The following is a 19,246-nucleotide window of genomic DNA, read 5'->3' as shown; positions in this document are numbered from 1 at the left end:
AAGCTGAATTTAAATTCTTCCTGCAGAATTATTTAAATTGCAATTAGAAACATCTCTCAAGAACTGGAAGTGTGGGACTACCCCTGACAGCATGATTTGGAAGGAATGGATTTGCATAGGTTTATCAGTAGTGGCACAGATCATCTGACACTGCATTTATCATACATGCTAAGTCCAGTCCAGTATAATGTTTACAGCCCTGGCTCATCTTTCAGAGTTAGATGTTAGACAAATAACTGTAGTGGAAGTATTAAATGTGGAAATTTGCTATGCAGTTTTTCAGAACTGCTTCTTGGGACTGGACTGGTATTTCCTTAAAAGTAAGAAGAATGGGTAAGAGATTTGCAAACTGGAAAAGGAACTGCATTTGATGATGGAAATGTTTACTGCTAACTGCTTGGTCAGATGCTTCACCCATCATTTCCTTTATATTTCAGTCAAGAAAAAACCCATGACAATTAGCTTTCTAACTGACCCATTTATTTACAATCAAAAGTGGAAAAACTTAACCTCCTTCCTGAGCCTTACTGTCTCTGCTCCAAGGTGATCAGTGTTGCCACTGGTGAAAGCCTGGGCTACAAGTTTAGCAAATAAAGAAGCTACAGTAGAGGATCTGACATATCAGGACTTTATGCAGACATCTGTTAAACTTCTGCTATTTGCAATGAGGTTAAGAAAGGTAATCTAACATACAGAAGAACTTACTCAGAAAGAAAATATCAATGTCTTTCTTGTGGCTATAAAAACTGGTAATCAACTATCATTGATAATCTCTTTTCTCACCTATGTACTTTTGATTGGTGAAATGTCTTAAAACATTTGCTCATAAAACTCACAAGATATCTTTCTTTCTTCTGCCAAAGAGCTTTTTTACTTACTTACCTAGTTAGGGGTCAAAATCTATATCTCAATATAAAGTATTTGTATATGCAGATTACAAAACTGGAAATCTGGAATGGCTGAATTGCTATCCTGTATCCTAAAAAATAAATGACAGTTTATTATTTGGATATTTCTTCATCCTGCATATCTGTTTCCACATAATTTTAATGGGAAAAGTATGAAGGTTTGTTTGTTTTTTGTTTTGTTTGGGTTTTTTTTGGGGTTTTTTTTTTTGGAAAGAGGGGAATGTGGGAGGTATCACTTCCTTCAAAATATCCCCTTGACCATACAAAGAACCACAGCCATACTGTGAAACATTGGTTCAGGAGATGGTAGTATGGAAATTACATTTATTTGCTCAATGAAAAAAAAAGGTTAATCTCCCCCATATTAACACTGACTTGTGACTTAAAACATGCTCTGGGTTCAGTTTGGCAGCTGAGCTGATTACTGCAATGTTGCAGAACTGGGTTAAATGCACTTTCCCAGAGTTTGATGAGTCACTGGTTCAGCCTGGACCCAGATCTTCCTGCTTTCCGCTCTGCTTCCCTACCCAACAGACAAACACTGTCTGCATTGCTGCCATAAATCTTGTCGCTCAGTCTCCACACCAAAAATCCTCTTATCATAGTACAAACAACTAACATACTGAGATTATAAACAACCAAATATCAAGCTTTAAACTGACTTAAAGGATGTCATTTGGCTTCTCTTTCACATCCTTTCTCATTACTTGCTTGTCATTTTGCAAAGAGATCTACGAAATTCAGAAATGCTCATGTCTTGGCATTAAGGAGTAGAAAATAGACAGGAAAAAAGTAAGTAACACATTTATAGCTCACTGCATTAGAAATTATATGAGCTTGACTTATGATGTGAGCTTGACTCTTAGAAGAGGTAGAACAAACCCCAGAGTGCTCATCAAGCTCAAAGGTAACTGATGCTTTACTCAGAATATATTTCTGCATGGGCTGTACACCCCACTTAACCCAGGAAGAATAGCCCTGAATTTGAAATCCATCAGAGGCAACCAGAAGACTGGATGTATGTATTAAGACTGGATGTATGTATTCAGCTTTGCTATAAGCAGCTTTTTATGAAATTCCTCATAGGTGATGCCAGCTCAACATAAGGATATTGAGAAAGAATGCCCAAAGCCCAAGAATGGATCTTAGAAATACTTCAGCAATGGTGTGGCAATAACCTGGGGCTACAGTGTTCATGTTCAACAAAACAACAACAATAAATCCAAGCTCTATCTCCTTGCTTGCCTCCTTGAAACCTCACAGATTGTATCTCATGCCTCTTTTCAGAACAGATCTCCAGATTAGAGACCAGTAATGAGACTGTCAGTCTCTTGAGTAGGTACCACCTTATTATGGCACTGGTCTGGCCTCCCTAAGCTCTGAAGCACAAAAATCCAGCAGCTTTTCTCTGACATCAGATGCAAGACTGTTGAACTCCAAAGCAAGTAGAGGAAAACTGTTCTCCCCATGGAGATTGAGGAATCAAGCCTCTAGTGCATCATTACTATATGTATGGCTCAACCACCATAAAGACTGTTCTCTGGGAACCTTTTGCTCTACCACACAAAACCATAGCTTCATTTTCAGGCATCAGAAGGTAAAAGAAAAATCACATAGTTGTCTTGTATTTTCTATGATCATGGAAAAGCCAGTATCTACACTACATATATTGTGAGTAGAACAGATTTCAAATGCAGTAAGTTTCTGGAAGGACTCTACTACATATCTCCTGGAAGAATCAATCTCTCACCAATTACTTTTACAAAGAAACTCAGTGCTTCACCTGTTGAAAGCCTGGTAAAACAGTTTCATTGCTACCCCTTCACTAGATCTTTCCTTCTGTGCTCTATTTTTCCAACGTCTAAGATATTCCAGCTGATTTTTGAAAGGCAGGTCTTGTTCATGAAAAGGCAACAGTACTGACTGACATGGGGTGGCTTTACCTTTAAGATAGTTTTGAGAGCTAAGGATGTGAAGCTGCTGGTGGCTGATGGGAGTCTTTCCTCCTGACCAATTATCAGTCATTTCTAAGAATTGACAGCAATTTTGACCATTAGAAACTTAAGTCAATTTGTGAACACCTCCTTAAGATGTAAAGCCAGAGCACTCTTGTCTCTCTTTGTTTCCTGGCTGTGAAAGGTAACAGAGCTCCAGGCCTCCCGTTCCCTGCCCGGCCATGCAGCCCAGGCTGGGGCTGGGCTGGGCCCAGCGGCTCCTGGCCGGGAGATGGGGCCTGCGGGGCTTGCCCCGGGCTCTGGCCGGGCCAGGCCGGTCCCTGGCTCAGCTGCAGGTTTTGCTGTGACTGAATTCACCAGAGACTGCCGAGTAAAGAAAGGAAAAAAAGCTCTTGACCTGCGGCAGGCTGAGACAGTGACCACACTCTCCAGAGCAGCCATGAGGAATCTTCTATCGCAGACAACTCCAGCTGCTGCTCCGTCAGAGGTCACAGAACCATCTACAAACCCTGGGCAAGATTTTAACTCTTTCACTACCCAGCTGAGACTTGCAGATTAATCCTTTTATCCAGAGAAAAAGAGAGTAATCAACATGTAAAGAGACTTTATAAACTATCAGAGACAGTAATGAAAATAATTAAGCTTCAGAAAAGGTAGAGAATAAGGAGATGCTTTATAAGCTGAAATACTTTTCTGTTAAAGCTATGGAGATGGACAATAAGGTCTTGAAAAACTCCTTTAATTCATGACAGAGTATATAGGGAGGAATAGAGTGTTCAAAGTGTAGATTTTGAGTAAAAAGTAGAGTAATTGTAATACAGTGAAGTGCTGGAACAGAGTGAAGCGAAGATTTGAAGCCTTGGGGGATCAATGAGAAAACTGTTTTCCAGTGGAGCTCACAAAGTCAGATGAAGAAGACTTTTGCCTTTGAATAACTTATTCTTAAAATGACATCCCTAGACTCATGGCCCATACACACCTCAGAGTGATGTGAAATGGGAGGAGTGAACTCTGATGATAGATTTCCGGGCAGCTGGCATCAGAAAAATAGAAGGCTATAATAGAAATAGTTTTTCTTGTGAGAAACTCCATAGATTAGCAGAAAGAGACTTCTGTTTCTCTACAAAGACTGTTGAAAAGACTCTAGCAATAATTGGGACTGTTTTAAACACCAAAGTTCCAAAGTTTTTGTCTCTTTTGTCATGTGAACAAAGGAATGGTGGGTAGTAGGGGATAAAAAAGGTTTTCTGGAAGTTTATTCTGGTGTTCTTATTCTTGTAGTTTGTTAATAAACTTTCTCTATTCCTTTTTAAGTTTTAAGCCTGTTTTGCTCTTGCTCTAATCCATATCTCACAGCAAGAAATAAGTAATTTTTTTAGTTACTGCTTTAAAACTACGACACTGACACAAGCTGGATAAGTAATGAGGTTTTGAGTCTGGTCACACTTTGTCAGCAATATCTGTTATTCACAGATGAATCTCACCAAGCACATATTTGAGGGGCTAAGTTCTGTTTGGTGCCTGCAAGCTGCATAACTAGAACTCCATTTCTCCATCTAACAAGGTGAGCAGTAGTCCACAGAAAATTCCCGCTCTCTTTTTATATTACTTGTGTTCTCTTCCCTTTTGTATCTTGAAATGTAAGAAGGGGGTTTCCCTACTCATCAGATCCTGGGATTTGTTTTACTGAATTGGAAGGCTGGTAAAACAAGTCTTGGAGGCATTTACTCCAAACTCTCTAAATCTCATCCACTTTATTTCCTTAGTGTGTACTTACACACACACAAGTGAAATTAATTTTACAGCTGTAAAATAGAATAGCTTTTCTTCTGGTTTCTTGTCTTTACTTTTCTGTTTTTCCTGATGAGTTGGGTTCCACTCAGGCAAAAGTTTCTCAGTAATAGGAGATCCCAGATAAGCTGCTAACTCAGTTTCAATTTTAGTGATGCTGCTCAAGTACAATATTTTAACACAGTTGGACCACTTCTCTCCAGTTCTCACAGTTCACACAGTGCCCACTAAAGAACATTTATTCTGCCATTCTGATAATTCAAGCATAATATTTCAGTTTCCCTGGACTTTTGTGACTGCTGTCCATTACCTTCCTTAAGCATACACACGTTCTTTCCTTCTCTCTGTACAGCACTTAGGTCAGCAGATCATTTGGTTAACTCTCTAAAGCAGAGTACAGTCACACTAACATTAAAGCTTTATTTTGTGACATTAGTGATTCCCTCTGCCCACTGCTACACAGAACACTGGCTTCAGTATCTTAGGAGAGTGCTTGTTCCTACTGGTGTTCCTGTGCTTCTTTATTACACACAAGCCAGATTTTGAGTCTAGGTCACCACTGATGCAGCAAGGCAAGATACTAAAAATACGGGCATGACAAAAAGAATCTTTGAAAATCTTAATATGGTAATAATTAATAACCTTTATGGATTGTTCTTCTCCTATTTACTGAGAAAGATAAAGGGTATCTATAGTAACACATTCCTCAGAAATTCTTGTGACATTTTTTGCTTTTTCTTATTCATCCCCCAAAAATCTCCCATTGCAAGTAGCCAATTGGCCTGAACTTAGTTGTCCCACTAAACGCAACTGTATATCCCTTAATCATGGAAACCCAGCCTCTTGTTGCTTACTGGAGAACTTCCTTACCATCATAAAATGTGATGTTTTTGCCTGTGACTTCCTGCTACAATGTGAATTAGAATCCCAAGGCAATTAAGTTTTATCTGCTTCTGCTGTTTTTACAATATTTAAGTAAGAAAACATTATTTCTTATGTTTTCCTCATTACGCCACATCAATAATATAAAAGTCATGTAAAAAACTACTCTTAAAATCCCACAATAACAAACCCCTCATCCTCCACACAAATATACTTTAACTCTTACAGTCCCAAACGCCAGTATGCTTTTCTTTGTAAAAAAACACAACAAATGCAACTATTATCCCACAGTGGTAACAGTCTAACTCTCCAGTCATCTCTTTCTAGGAACAAGGAACCTAGATGAAATATGACTGAAGACAACAGTTTCTGCCAGATGTTTAAAGAGCAGTAGGATACATTATGCAAACAATTATTTGGTTTTGTATTTTGACCAAACATATAAGTTTTTAGCCACCCCTGTCCCATATCTAATCTTTTTTTAAGCTATTCTATTCCTTCAGGAAGAGAGCAGTACAATGCTGACGTGCTTTGCTGTGTCTATTTTGCTGGTAATAGCTGGCACAGCTGGCAGAAGTGAGGTTAACTTACTTCTCACTTCCCCCACTCCCCACCACCCCCATCCTAGGCACACAGTAGGAAAAATGGAATTGTTCTTCTGAATTGCACATCCGTCAGCCTCCTCCTGGGAAGAGACAGCTATTTCTTATCTTGGCTGTTTTACATCACTGAAATGTGAAGGGAGAATTTGAAGGAAGGAAGTCATAGAAAAGACAGACCTCTATGTTTCAGAGCACTGGAGGGAATTACCAGAAAAAGGGTGGGATGGTAGGTGGTGGTGGGGATAAGAATGCTGTAGGTAATGAAGAGCTACAGAAGCTGCAATGGATAGAAAAAGAAAACTTTTTAAAGAAAATATTTTTGATCTGCTATCTTTTACCCTTTTGAAAAGACATTTCAATAAATAACTACATTATTTCAGTCTGTAAACTTCTTCTGAGATCCTAAAGAAAAGATGTCTCTCTCTAATGCAATTCATGCTTCAAATATAGAAAGAAAAACATCCTTTTTGTACTATTCTGGGACATATTGCCCCTGAAAGTAGGGATTTGCAGCTAAATGTAGTATAAATAATGTCATCTGGTATTACTTCAAGAAATGACAGCAGGGTTAACTTAGTCTTCCCTTGGGACCATAAATGAACACATGGGTTCTCTGAAAAGACACAAAGAAATTTTAATAATCTCACTTGGAAGATCTGTTTAAAGGACACTGACTTGAAATGCATCAGGGGCAAATTTCAAAAGATCAGGAGTTATAGATAAGTATCCAAAATGCAGAGTACTTATCTGAAACATATTGGGCCTATTTGATACTCTGTGAAACAGTACCAGAAATCCTGTACCAGCAGGCCATCTGCAGTAGTTTCACAACTTGCTCTCAGGCTAGAAACTTGACCTGTTTGGTGGTAATTCCTCACCTCTGGATCTTGCGTAATGCTGAGAGCATAGCATAAGAACTAAAAACCCAGTAACTTTAGAATCTCCTATCATGGAAATGCTAACCAGGCATGTTAAAACTCAAAACGGCTCATGCAACAACAGGAGCTTGAACAAAATCAGTCACTTTCTCCAGAGAAAGCAGATGATCTGAAAAGATGGTCTGAAAAAAGAAAGACCTTTCTCAAGAACTTCTGTGGACAAGTCTTCTGCACAGTTTAGAAAAGAAACATCATCTCTTGGCATCTGCTAGTGAGAAGGGAATAATGGACCAGGCTTTATCAGGTTTAATTGAACATTTCTTTTCTAGCATTTTGGACCTTTGTGTTAAAACCCATTAAGTTAAAGAGTGCAGAAAATGATAGGCAAAAATGTATTTGCAAAAAATTGGGTACCTATCCTGGGGTAAACAATGGTCCTGATAAATTGCTCTTATCCCAAGAAGTGATAAAATGTGTCAATGTGGGTAAAAAAGATTCCTAGGAGATTATTCTTGTTTTTCCCCCCTAGGAAAGAAAATGAGACTTAATTCGCGAGTCGGTTCTGCGTGGCTGGGGCGCGGATCCCCGCACCGCTGCACTTTCTGTAAAGCAGCAGGAGCACGGCCGCGCCGGAGCTGAGGAACCCAGGGAAGGGAGTGGGCAGGAAGGGGCAGGCATGGCTCCCACAGCAGCAGCAGCAGCAGCAGCAGGCACAGCCGCTGCTCCCCAGGCCGCTGTGACGCTGAGAACACGCTCCGTGATGGCAGCTTCGCCTCCTGCTGAGGTTTACTTAGGTTTTCCAAAATGACGTATGATTAATTGGGAGGTGGAAAGAACAGGGAAGTGTAAAGATTTATTTATTTTGTTTGATTCATTGTTCCTGCGGAGGGAAGTTCTGCTCAATAAGAGAGCGTAATTTAGATGGCCAGATTTCTGGGTGGAGGCTCAGACTGGTGCAGTTTGTTTGGTTCTGCAGGACGGGTTGTTTTCCTTTGGTAAGCAAAGCTAAAATCGATTCCGACCCATACTGCTTCTTGCCAGAGAGGTTTCCCTCACACTGAATTCCCTGTTGGGTTAGACATCAGTCTACCTGAATGACCTCAGCTCAAAGACAATACAGACCTCTAATGACCCAGTGCATACAAGCAGGTATCAAATCTAGAGCACAGCTATCTCGAACATAATGGATGTGTTGAAGTGTCATTTATCACCTGGACAGCTCAGCCAGGAAAGGCTGCTATTGCAATCACACTGTCAAATCACACTGCTGCCAGTGGAGTGCCTTTAGCAAGAAATACAAATCAGGAACAACACAGGCTTTGCCTTTCTAGCTTTATGTATAATAGAGGCTTTTGTCAGCAAAAAGTGTATATGTAATCCACTGATGGCTGGACTGCAGACCTGGCTAAAGTAAGGATGCTGCTTGGACAGTTTTTAAAAGTCTGGGCAAAGATTGCTTGACTTGCCACAAGAGTTGAAGAGACGGTGAGCCAAACTGTTACTGATCCCACTATTCCAATGCACCTCACCCCATGTCTGCAGCCTAGACCTAGCCTTGATAAAAGCATCCTCCTTGCAGTATTTCTAGAGCAGCTCCAAAAGCATTAATTAGTACTAATCTGCGGTGTTGAAACTGTGTTAGTATGTCAGTCACTTTGTTCCACTCTAAAGAAGCTCTGTTTCCATAGCACAGCACCTGTAGCATGTGTTTTGTGGCATAATTCAGTCTCAAAGCCCAGGAAAAATACAAATATCCTTTGTATTTGCCCACTGCAGGGAGATGTCCACCCCATCTAAATATCTGTTGCTGCAAACTGAGGAACTGATCAAGATCAGTGTTACCAAACACTTCTATTTTGCTGATTTTTAATAGCTCATTGCAATTCTTCTAATAATTTGTAGACTGAAAGTTCGATATAGTGCCTATAAGTGCATTTGTATGCTTTCTGCTACTGTATTTTTTTAATCCTTGGACTCAAAAATAGCAAAAATTAATTGTTTGTGGTAGGAGTCAACAACAACAATACCAAACATATATAACCAAAGCTGGGAAAGTTGACTTAACCTGATGTTAGTTTGTTTGTTTGGTTTTGGTTTTTTTTGGTACAGAAACAAAAATGTAAACTTGGGTTTTTCCCAGCTTTAACTATGTTTTAGATCTATACAGTCAGAAAAAATTCTATAAATGCAACATACTCTTTATGTAACTATGAAGTGTAGAAATCTTCAATATCAAAAGGATAGATCACTTGAGTTATTAATCTTCTTTCTGAGCAGGAAAAATTCGTTTTTCAGATACTTTTCCATTTTTTTCCCCATTACATTTATTAAATATCTTTGCAATATGGTTTCCTTTATTTTAGATTAGAAGTTGCCCACACCTTTAGGAAAACAGTAGTAATAGATCAAGTAACTTTCTTATCCATGCCTCCATACATACTCAAGGCGCCTGTGCTGAGACATCTCTGCCTCAGGGGGGTTGCCCAGCTCTGCTTTGCTGGGGAGATCTGATAAGACTGAGGGTTGGACTGGCAATTCTGCAGGCAAAGAAGATCAGCAAGGCTGCTCCAGCTGTCCCCCAAGCATGGCTGGAGCCTGCAAATGTTACTGCTGTAGCACAGCCTTGTACATTAGCTCGATAATCAAAAGTGGAGAACCATCGATGGAATATCAAAAGCAGTTTTGGTATCACTTTGCTATCTGATCTCATCAAGGTTACAGATTTTCTGTGGAGGACTTGTGTCTTGTTTCATTAAAGTGTTTTCCTGCACCGAATTTTTTTCTAGTGGCATTAAATGTCTCTCTTTGGGACATGGCAATACTTACTGCATGAGTAAAACAGGAGGTCCCACAGGCATGTGGAGAAAGTTCTTGGCTAGCAGTGCAGAACAGAAAAACATTCTTCACTTGCTCACTCATTTGCAAAAGAGAGAATATTCCTGAGAACTCTGTTATCTCTGTGGCTGATCCTTGGTGAACAGCCGGCAGCAAAGTGAACTTTCCAGAGTGGCTGAATATCAAATAATTGTGGGTTGCCTGGACTAGAGAACAGCACCATTACCACTTATCTTGTTATGACAATTTGAGTTAGCATATTTGTCATTCTTTACTTGATAAATGTAAACACTAAGGGTATGTAGGGACATAACATCATTTTCTTCCATTTCTCAAAAATAGCAAAGCTAAAAGTCTTCTCTATAAGTGCAGTGCATTAAAAAAAAAAAAAAAAAAAAAAAGACTGGAGAAAGGTTTCTGGGACTTGGTTTTCTAATTTAATAATGGGAAAAATGGTTCCTTCCATTCTTCCTGTTTTTTTGCTTCTCTAACTTGGCGAGTGGATGGAAAGTGATTTAAGAAACAGGGAGTTGAGTTACATCCAAGTGAAAAAAAAAAAAAAAAAGAGGAGCTATTGAACTCAAAGAAACTGAACTTCAGTGTTGAATTAATATTACATAGGGGTGTTCCCAGACTTACTTGATGATGGCAACAGCTCTTGCCTTTACAGATGGGTGTATTTATTCCTTGAATTTACAGACAAGCTTGAATACATGAATTCAAAGCTATGCAATCACTTCTTTCATCTACCTGTTATACACACTCACTCCCCTAACACCCTAGCTCCAGCCTCCTTAGCTGGAGCTGCAGGTATCCTACAGACTTCTTTGCAGCTGCACCCATGCTAGCAGGCAGCAATAGAAATGGTGCTTCTGATTTTCCTATGTGCTGGGGGAGACTCAAGTGAGCTGAGCTGGAAGCTGCTGTCTCTGCCTGCTCCCCATGTACTACTTTCAAGCAGTGAGCCCACAGGGCTGCTTTATAAAATATAGTCTGAGAATCACACAAGAAACTGTAGTAAAAAAGAAAATGGACTGAAGAACAACAGTTACAAACATCTGTCTCCTTAAGGCAGCCCAAGTTGGGATATAGAGGCCAGAGTAGCCTGTCTATAGACTGAGCTTTGGTATTACACATGGGCTTGTGTCAGCCCTTGAAGGGAAAAGATTCACCAGTGTTACTCCTGACACCTGTTTGTGGAAAGACCATAACAATAAAGTGGATCATTTAGAGTATTCAATTGCTATAACCGTCATAGAGATGAAGTAGTTGTAACAGCAAGACTAAGCTGGAGAAGAAAATGTGTTGACTTGCAGGAAACAGAATTAGTAAACCTAGAATCTCAAGAAGCACATTAAAAAAAATATAAATATATAATTTGACAGCTACTCAGAATCTTCTGACTGCACTAAAACAGTTACATAAACTAACTTCTGTGCTGCTGCTTTTTCATAGGCAAAAGTATGCAAACTAGCCTTAAACTCATCTCTTATCTCTATACTTGCTGTAATTGGGATTTTCCAGAGGAATTTGTCTAGCATTTGTTTTTAACTAATATTCATTAAAAGCATGATGAAACCCCATCAGGGAAAATAAATAATAGTGTTGTGACACTAGGAACCCAGTTGTCATCGTTAGTGATGAAAGAAAGATAGCTGTCTGCCCTGGCCAGCAGCGTTTAGGTGGTCTCAGTAAAATCTAAGACTGGGGAAAACAAGTTGGACCAAATTCTCTGAATATGAATATTCCATTATATTCCTCCAAATTATAAAAAGCCTTGATAAGTTATTTAGCTGTCTACAATATCAGATTCTGGGAGCACTTGCTGTGCATCTGGAAAATACAATATCTGGGAAAAGGAATTGCCTCTCATCCAACTGGAAACAAAGAGTGAAAGGCTGGAGTCCTTGGACCTTTAAGATTAATTGCTTTCATCCTACAGAGGAGGACATGGTTTAGTGGTGAACACAGTGATAGTGCTAGGTTGGCAGTAGGACTTGATGGTCTTAAAACGTTTTTTTCAACCTTAGCAATTCTAAGATTTTTCTTAATTAAACTACTAAAGATAGTCACAGGGGATGCAGTCAGTCAGGGAGAAAGATGAAATTGGGTTCCCTGTACATTTCATGCTACCCTTGCAGCTGTGGTTTCTTCCAGGCTGAGAAAGGAAAATGCTTGAAGAAAGGGGGAGGAAATTCTACAGGAAATTTGGAAAATGTTTCCTTTTCTTGTTTTTCTCATGGAAGAAGGTGACCTGAACTCATAAGTTCATAAAATAAATGCTCCACAAAGCCTCATACAAATCAACTTCTTGTCAAAAACTCTGCATGCAACACTCCTAAAAGTTCTAATGGAACAACTTAATATAATTAGTTCCATCCAATCTGCACAACTCCATCACTGATGAGCTGTTTTTGCAATACCAGGAGCAAAATTGAGCATGACTGAACTCTTTTCCTGCAATGTCATGTTGCTATACAAACAGCAACTGGCTTCAGGCTACAACATCATGCTGCCTTTTGAGTCCAGGTTAGTCTGTGCAGGGTGGCTGCACTCTTGGGCCTCTTTGGAGAGGCAATGAAAGGACACTGTGGGTGGTAGAGAAAATAGAAAGTAGGAGCAAGAAGTGGAAATCTATTATATGCCCACAAAGCTTAAAAGGAAAGAATAAACAAAGCACTATTATTCCTTCTGTTGCTGCTTTTTTATAATTCATTTTCTCACTGTTTTTTTTTAAAAACTAGATTTCTTTCATCTTCCTGTCTCCTGATCTTTCTTTACCAAAAACCCACCACGTTGAGATTCACTCAGGCTTAAAAATTATTAAAAGAACCACACTGCACTTATCCTCCCAAGTGTTCCTTTGTGCAGAGGCACTTCCCTGCTTCCCTGCTGACTCGGGTGCTGAGCCAGGTAGCAAACACACAGTGCACTTCACTTCAGCAAGCACGCTCCCTCCTACACTTGACCCCGCGTCACTGTGGAGTGCGGAGCAGGGGTGTCATGTCTTTTAAGGAGCCCCTATCTCCCTGTCCCCTGGCATCAGGCAGAGCTTCCTCAGGAGAGGCCGTGGCAGATGCTGATCACTGCTAGCAGCAGCCTTCCCTGGTGGGCTTGTGCCGAGGATGGGTTGAGAAGGCAGAAGACGCCTCTCGTTACGGGCATGTGGTTGCAGTGAAGCACAGCTAAGCTGTGTCCTGCAGGGTCATGACAAACAAAAGCCTCAGAGCCATAAATAAGCAATATTTATTCCTGGGATTTAACACACTCAGAGGTAAAGCCTTGAGCCCATGTTACCTTGCACATGCCAGCAGCATCTTCTAAATGACAAAAGTCTGTGGATACCTGGAAGATGAGGTGTGCTGCTGAAACATCTCAGAAGGGTCTGTTTGACACTCCTTGCTGACTGTGCAACCAGGGAAGAGACAGAAACATCTCCAGAGGACAAGCAGGTCCTGCTGTGCCTGTCTAGACACCTGTCCACCATGAACAGCTCAGCTGTGCCTGGCAGCACCTCCTTCCCCACAGCCAGCACAGACCCACTGCGGAGCCTGTCCAGCTAGCACAGGTGAAGGGCAGCCAAGCCCTTCTGAAACCTGACTCCTCTGAAGCGTCTCACTCTGCACATTTACTCTCCACTTGGACCATCATGAAGGGGAAAAGCTTGTATTAATGAGTTTATCAAGTCAACAATTTGTATCAGCAAGCAGGCAACAATACTTTCAGGTATAGAGTTTACTTCTTCCTGACAATGTGGAGAAATTCTTGGATTAGCAGCTAGCAAAAGGGGTGATGCGTGTGTGGCATGCATCCAGAAGCATGAAAAGAAATTCAAGGAGGTAGAAATGCATGTCTTATAAAGTCTCAATTTACTTAAGAAGATGCATTTTACTGTTCTAAGTGTGAAATAAGTTTCTAAAATGGAGTTTCCAAAAGATCCTATTATTATTTCATCATCACTGAATTTACAGTACTTCAGGGAAGGCTTCTGTTTCTTAGGATACCTCCCAGAAGAACCTGGCATTGGAATGCTTGACTCAGTAAATGCTTAACTTTGGTAGTATAACCTTCTTTCCAGCAAAAGTATAACCTCTTGTTATTTTTGCAAAAGAGGACATTTGGAATTATCTATCTGCACAGTATTTTTTAATTAGCTGAAAGGAGACTTTGAAAGTAAATTTTGTGAGTCTTTAAAATATAATTAAAGAAATTCACAGAAGAGACTATTTTTCCATGTAGGATGAATAGCATACATTATACAAGACTGTACAGATAGGCCAAACTTCCAGTTTGATTAATCCATGAGCTTTGTCCAAGGCAAGATAACCTTCCAGAAAATACCTTCTCTATACAAAAAACAGGACTTGAGCCAAAAGGTGGCACTTTTGAATAGGTTTTTAATAGCAGTAAAGCCAAAACTGCCTTTACTGTGTGCTTCTTCATGAGTTCAGACAAAGGTCAGTATGTTTTAATATATGCTGAAATAATAATTTTCAAAGATGAAAACACGAGGTTGCCTGATATTCTTATCAGAGACTATCAAACAAACTCTTGATTTGGAAGACTTTACACTCAAAAGAGGAAACAGCCCTAAAACCAATTGTATCCATAGAGATGAACTTTACAACATAATACTTGCCAGTGAATGGTAACCACAATTTCATCCTTTCAGGCCCAGAACAGCTGTACTTTCAAAGTAAACTATGAGTATTTCTTTGCATTATTTCATCCCTAACACCCCAGTTAGGTAATGTACAATCTCCTCTTTTTACTCATCCTTTATAAACTTAATTAAAAAGACTGACTGGGAAGAATTGTTTGTAAACAATTGTAAACAATTCTTTTGTCAGTGGAATGACCTTTTTTCCTAGGTATCAAGTGTCACAGTTTGAGTTTCTCTCTTCACCCTGTGAAGCCTGTGTTAGGAAACAACAAAGTAAACAATAGAAAGAAAAGAGAAAAGCCACCAAGCTCTAGACCAGCTGAACTTAAAGGATTTAACATAATCTCTAAGCTAATTGAAAGAGTGTGGTAACCTTTCTGATTAGTCCTATATAATATTACAGGCTTCCTGGAATAAAATGCATTCTGTTCCAAAATTGCCCAGAATTTCAAATGAATCCACACCTATATAAAGAAAAGATGCTGCATTATGGACCAAACCTTATCTGTATTTGTAGCCCTTAACAGACCTACATTCAACCTTTTATAATGTCAGAATTTTAAAGAAAATGCAACAAAAATAAACTGCCTTTATGGTGGTACTTTTAATGCTAACCTGTGCTGGATGGGAAGATCTGTTGCTACCAGTGCAGAATGCAAGTATACAACAGTCTCTGTATGACCCCAAAAATGGGAAAAAACCCTTTCATTTGTAAACAGGGATTAAATTCCCACTCTCCACCACTGCAAATTTGACAATGATCATCACAAACTAGCTGAAATGCAGTTAGATTTAAGAACTGTGAGTTTGCCACTCTGTAGAGTGAAATTGTGTTGACTGATGAAATTTTAACCTTATAAATGTCAAGTTCTGCTGCCCACAGGGATATTGCATTGGCCTTACTCCACATGCCAAGGCAGACAATAAAGTTAACATCAGGGTAATATCACATTTGTGGAAATAGGCCAAGTGATGAATGATACACATCTGAATTTCCTCCTTGCCTTTCACAGAATTATTACTAAATGTGAAAACATAAGACACCTAAGTGAAAATAAGTAAGATTATTGGTTAAATAATTTTAAATCACCATGACTGTCTTAAGAAAAAGCAAGACCATTAACTGGAATTCATTACACTGTAAAAAGTAGGCACACCAATCTCAAGTTACTATTTTCAGCCTAGTATGCATAATAGGACAAGAGGGCAAAGGTAGAAATTAAAGAAAAACAAATTCCAGCCGTCAGGAAGCATTTTTCACATGAGAATCATAAATGTTGGAACACTCTATCAAGTAAGGTTAATGAGGCTAACAGCTAGAAGCCAAGGAACATCAAATTAGATGGCATCATGGGTGGATGACAAAAAAAAAAGGAAACAATTTTGCAATTATCCTGAAGGCAAAAATGCTTCTGATGGTGTTTGCCTGCCAACATACATAAAGGGCCACACTTGCCTTTCAGTTACATCTGCAAAATCCAGTAATCATCCCAAGGGGAATTGCATAGCATCAGTGACAGGATAACCTGGTCTGTCAGTTTTATGGAAGGTATGCAAGAAATGAGAAAGGAAATACTATTTTTCCTTAATTGGCCATGATTTAAAAACTATGTTAATTTATAAATATAAAATACCTCTATAATGACATAATGAAACTACTAAACCTGTAACATTGAGCTCTTTCATCTACTTTGCAAAGGTAAAACAAAAGCTCAGAGACTGGTTTTAAAAGCTAGATTAATGTGGTTAAATCAATCTGTGTTTATTCTAAGAGTAATCAACTACTGGAAAAATTTAGTAGGGGCCGTGGTAGGCTCTTTGGCACTTAAAACACAAAAAATACAGATGGGATGTTCCTCCAAAACTGGCACTGTAATTCAAACATGAATTAAACTCAGGAAATCCTCACATCCTACTTTATAAATATCAGTCTTTCTTTATATATTCCATATTCCATACATATCCTATGTATTTCTTTACACCAATATGCCACATGAATCAAGTGTTCTCTATCAAACTGAATGTGTACTTTCAGTTGATGATAGGCAAGGACCAGAGATGAGAGATGAAAGACTTACAGTTAGTGCTGCAGTTCTCACACAAGTGTAATGTGGAGGGGATGTCAGACACTCTCAGCTTGCATAACTTCACCCCAGACATAACTTCATTGGTTGCTAACAAATGTAGGTGACCAGTCTGGGCATATATCCTCACTCACTTTTCCAGGATCCTATTTTCAACTTCTGGTTCTTAGAAATTAAAACCTGAACCTCCTTAAAGAAGGAAATATGTTTGTCAGCACAGACAGAGAGAGACACGCAGGACATACAGCTACAAAACCAGGAAATCCAAAAGATGTACGTGATGTTAAGTCACTCATTATTACCTGAGGGAGGCTTGAAAAGCAGAACTTCAGTAATGATTAACATGAAATCTCACTGTCAGCAGACACTGGAAGAATTTCTATTAATTGTTACCCTGAAAACTAAATCCAGTCAATCCTATTGTGTTCTGTTGCATCCCACAGCAACTAACAGAAAAGGTCAAATGCTTAGAGCCTGACCCAAAGTATGCTTAAACCCACTGATTTAAAGGGGGTTTCTACAAACATGTTGCACTTTAAAACCTGACTGAAAACATTGGACCATTTGATAGCACACACTAAAATTAGAATTTTCTTTTGAAGACATCATGCTGTTCTGCTTAAAAGCTGGTAGCACGAAATTACTCTCGTAACACTGTAGTAATTATTAAAATGGAGCCAGGGAAGTATTGTGTTTTTCAGATTTAATTATTTACACTTACAGCAACTAGTCACATCTCCTTAATAATTAGACAGAAAGACAGAATCCATGCAACAATGTACTGAGATCCTGCACCACTAATTCTTTACAAATCATGCTGAATGTACTGTATGGAAACATGTCACCTTTTGGGGCATGTTTAATGCAGCACAGAGATTTAAAAAATGAGTTTCAAGTGAGCCACCTTGGGTACTGTATCTGGCCTGAATAGCTGAAGTCGCAGTGCATTTGTAAAATCTGCTAGAGGAGTTCATTAGGAAAGTTCCTGCTGCAAAAGCACACAGCTTGGTTAAAGTAACTTTCATATCAGCGATGTAGTCAGCTCAGTAACCTGTAGCGGTGGCAATGCCACTCCGATACATTTCTTTCCTTGTTATTTGCAAAGCTAGAGATGTTACAGTTAATATAATGCAACTGCGGCAGGGATGTGTGTACTGAATGCTAAGGAGCAGAAAATGGTTAACCTGCTTACAGACCAACAGGGAGAATGAGTTCCCTCTCCCCTGTATGCTGGGCCAGGCAGCACACACCTCCTGCATCACACAGACTGGGACATCACTCACAAATCAGCAGGTTTGAGGATAACACCAAGTTGGGCGGGAGTGTCGATCTGCTGGAGGGTAGGAAGGTTCTGCAGAGGGACCTGGACATGCTGGATCAATGGGCTGAGCCCAACAGCAGGAGGTTCAACAAGAACAAGGGCTGGGTCCTGCACTTTGGTCACAACAACCCCAGTCAGAGCTATAAACTGGGGGCAGAGTGGTTGGAAAGCAGCCCAGCGGAAAAAGACCTGGGGGTGATGGTCAACAGCCCAATGAACATGAGTCAGTGTTTCTCCACGTGCCCAAGAAGGCCAGTGGCACCTGGCCTGTCTCAGAAATAGTGTGACCAGCAGGACCAGGGCAGTGATTGTCCCCCTCTGGTGGGGCCACACCTCAAATCCTGTGTTCAGTTCTGGGCCCCTCAATTCAGGAAGGACCTTGAGGTGCTGGAGAGTGTCCAGAGAAGGCCAACAAGGATGGTGGAGGAGGTGGAGCACAAGTCCTATGAGGAGCAGCTGAGGGAGCTGGGATTGCTCAGTCTGGAGTAGAGAAGGCTCAGCAAGGACCTTATCACTCTCCACAACCACCTGAAAGAAGGCTGTAGCCAGGTGGGGGTCAAACCTTTTTTCCAAGGCAACCAGTGACAGGACAAGAGAACACAGTCTTACAATGGGCCAGGGTTGGACATTAGAAAGAAGCTCTTCACATAAGGGTTGATGATACACTGGAATGGGCTGCCCAGGGAGGTGGTGGAGTCACTGTCCCCGAAGGTGTTTAAGGAAAGATTGGATGTGGCATTCGGTGCCATGCTCAGTTGACAAGGTGGTGTTTGGCCATAGGTTGGACTCAATGATCTCAGAGGTCTTTTCCAACCTCAGTGATTCTGTGATTAGCCTGCACCATGACTGCAGTAAGATCACAGGGAGGGAGGGACAGACAGCAAGTCCTGGCTTGCTCATGCTCCCTAATTAGTCAACCATGGATCTTGGCTTGGGGTTATGCTTTTATAGAATGGCTTGGGTTGTAAGGGACCATAAAGACCATCTAGTTCCAACATCCCTCCCATGGGCAGAGACACCTTCCACTGGAGCAGGTTTCTCAAAGCCCCATTCAACCTGGTCTTGTTGACTTTCAGGAATGGAGCTTCAAAAACTGCTCTGGTCAACCTATTCAAGTGCCTCACCATCCTCACAGTAAAGAATTCCTTCCTAATATCTAATCTATACCTATCTAACCTCTTTCAGTTTAAAGCCATTCTCCTTTGTCCTATCACTACATGTCCAGATAAAGCTTGTATCCATCCCTCTTTTAGGCTTCCTTTAGGAAAGGAAGGCTGACAGTTTTTAAGAGAGTCTGCAGCTCTGCTGTGGAGGCTGATGGACATGA

At 40.2% G+C, this 19,246-nt stretch overlaps 1 protein-coding gene across 3 annotated transcripts in view; it reads right to left on the bottom strand.

The window, feature by feature from the left end:
- COL4A2 (collagen type IV alpha 2 chain) overlaps window positions 1-19,246 on the bottom strand; it is a 139,102-nt gene that overhangs the window by 108,456 nt on the left and 11,400 nt on the right. The window contains exon 1 of one of the 3 annotated variants that reach the window (XM_023918298.2): window positions 3,261-3,361. The exons of the other annotated variants lie outside the window; for them this stretch is intronic. The gene's annotated coding sequence lies outside the window, so the exon portion shown is untranslated. Of the gene's footprint in view, window positions 1-3,260; window positions 3,362-19,246 lie in introns of those variants that run through there. 3 annotated transcript variants of the gene reach the window in all.

This window comes from Cyanistes caeruleus, chromosome 3, assembly GCF_971803275.1.
Source record: "Cyanistes caeruleus chromosome 3, bCyaCae1.hap1.1, whole genome shotgun sequence".
NCBI classification, from domain to species: domain Eukaryota; kingdom Metazoa; phylum Chordata; class Aves; order Passeriformes; family Paridae; genus Cyanistes; species Cyanistes caeruleus.
This window is presented reverse-complemented; position numbering and strand designations above follow the sequence as displayed.